The following is a 2704-nucleotide window of genomic DNA, read 5'->3' as shown; positions in this document are numbered from 1 at the left end:
TCATCAACACACCATTTGTTACTTCTTGGAGAGTGGTGTCTCCAAGATTGGCTAGGTGTCACTTGGGAGCCTCCGACAAAGATTGTGGAGTTGAACCAAGGAGTTTGTAAGGGCAAGGAGATCGCCTACTTCGTGAAGATCTGCCGCTAGTGAGGCAAGTCCTTCGTGGGTGATGGCCATGATGGGATAGACAAGGTTGCTTCTTCGTGGACCCTTCGTTTGTGGAGCCCTCCGTGTACTCTCTCAATCGTTACCCTTCGTGGGTTGAAGTCTCCATCAACGTGAATGTACGATAGCACCACCTATCGGAACCATGACAAAAACATCCGTGTCTCCAATTGCGTTTGAATTCTCCAAACCTTTCCCTTTACATTCTTGCAAGTTTCATGCTTTACTTTCCGCTGCTCATAGACTCTTTGCATGCTTGCTTGAATTGTGTTAAGATTGCTTGACTTGTGCTAAGATAGCAAAAACCTGCCAAAGACTAAAATTGGGAAAAGGATAGATTTTTAATTAGTCAAGTAGTCTAATCACCCCCCTCTAGACATCCTTTCGATCCTATAAGTGGTATTAGAGCTTTGGTCTCCATTTTATTTTATTTCCATAGCTTTTGGTGGTCATAGCCTTGGTTTCACAACCTAGGAGAGTATGGCGTCTAGCGAGGGAAATTATCACCGTAGAGGTCCTTACTTTGATGGTACTAATTTTGCTAGTTGGAAGCATAAGATGAAAATGCATATTCTTAGACATAACCCCACCGTTTGGGCTATTGTGTGTGTGTTGGCTTGCAAGGTGAATTCTTTGATGGGAGAGAACCGAATCGTGAAGCCACCACAGAAGAATTGAAAATGCTGCAATACAAAACTCAAGCGTGTTATATCCTCTTCAATGGATTGTGCCCTGAAGAATTCAAAAAAATCAGCCGTCTTGAGAATGCAAAGGAAATTTGGGATACTTTGATTGATATGAAAAAAGGTACCGACTCCGCCAAGGAATCCAAGTTGGGTCTGCTTGAAAGTCAACTTGACAAGTTCAAAATGAAGGATGGTGAAGGTGTCGCTGAAATGTACTCTAGGCTTGCTCTTATCACAATTGAGATTGCCGGCTTAGGAAGTGAAGAGATGACCGACAAATTCATCATCAAGAAGATCCTAAGAGCCTTGGATGGAAAATACGTACCATATGAACATTGATCCAAATGATGCCAAATTACAAAGATCTCAAGCCAACGGAAGTCATTGGAAGAATTGTTGCTCATGAGATGTCACTCAAGGATAAGGAGGAGCTCCATAACAAGTCAAGTGGTGCTTACAAAGCCTCATGTGAAGCCCCCACATCATCAAGTGAGAAACAAACCTTCAATGAAGAATTGAGCTTAATGGTGAAGAACTTCAACAAGTTCTACAAGAATAGAAGCAAAGAGAGAAGTTCCAAGTCAAGGTCCTACAATGACAAAAGATCTTCTAGCCGAGAGCGAAACTACTACAATTGTGGAAGACCCGGACACTACTCCAATGAGTGTACGGCTCCCCACAAGAGAAGACAAGATTCTCCCAAAAGAAGAAGTAGAAGAGAAGAATCACCATCAAGGGAGAGAAGGAGTAGGGATGACCGATATGAACAAAGACCCTCTCGGCGAAGCAAGGATTCAGAAAGGAAGTACAAGTCATCAAGGAGCTACACAAAACGAAGACATCAAGCTCATGTTGGTGAATGGGTATCCGGCTCCGACTCCGACAATGACTCTGAGAGAAGCTATCACTCCGACTCCGAATATACTCAAGATGAAGGTGTTGCCGGTCTAGCACTTGTGTCAACCAACTCCTATGACATATTTGATTCACGAAATGAGGGAATTGGAAGATGCTTCATGACCAAAGGTCCAAAGGTATCACACCCCGAGTATGTTGATTTCAATAGTGATGAAGATGACTTGTTAGGTGGTGATGATTTACTTGTTGACAACTATAGTGATTAATACTATGATGAAACTAATGACAATGATAAGGAGAAGATTGAGTCTCTAACTAAAGAACTAAAAACTCTTAAGTTAGCTCATGAAACTATCTTAGGGGATCATCGAGAACTTATAAGGACTCATGAGAAATTACATTTTGAAAATCTCAACCTTGAGCAAGAGCATGAGTTCTTAAAGGCAATCAATGATGATCTTTGCAAGAAAAGTTCTTCTTACATTGCCAAGCGTTTACTCTTATCCACTTACATGCCTCAAGTCAAGTCTAGTAACAAGAACAAGAAAGATTCTTCTACTAGTAGTAACAATAATCATGCTAAATCCAATGTTGTTGCTTCTAGTAGTTCTCTTGATTCCACTAATGATTCTCTTAGCCAAGTTACACTTCAGCAAGAAAACAACATATTGAAGGGAATCATAGAGAAAGGTGTTTACAAGAGCCTTGCCGGGAGTAAGCGGTTCGAGGAAATTGTACGCAAGCAAGGAAGGCACTGGAAGAATCAAGGTATTGGTTTTGAACAAAAGTTCAATGCCAATGGAGTTGAGTGGGAAGAAGATCAATACCCCAAGACGAAATTTGTTCCTAAACAAGAGAAGTATGATCCTACTTCTTTCAAAGGGACACAAGCTCAAGATGATCTTCCACTACAAGACCACAAGCAAAAAGGCAAGGACAAGCTTCAAGAGGAAATTGGTGCATTTGAAGAAGCTCCTAAGGCCTTGGTCAAG

This window comes from Triticum dicoccoides, chromosome 7A, assembly GCF_002162155.2.
Source record: "Triticum dicoccoides isolate Atlit2015 ecotype Zavitan chromosome 7A, WEW_v2.0, whole genome shotgun sequence".
NCBI classification, from domain to species: Eukaryota; Viridiplantae; Streptophyta; class Magnoliopsida; order Poales; family Poaceae; genus Triticum; species Triticum dicoccoides.
The sequence above is the reverse complement of the archived record's forward strand: the minus strand, read 5'-3'. Positions refer to the sequence as shown.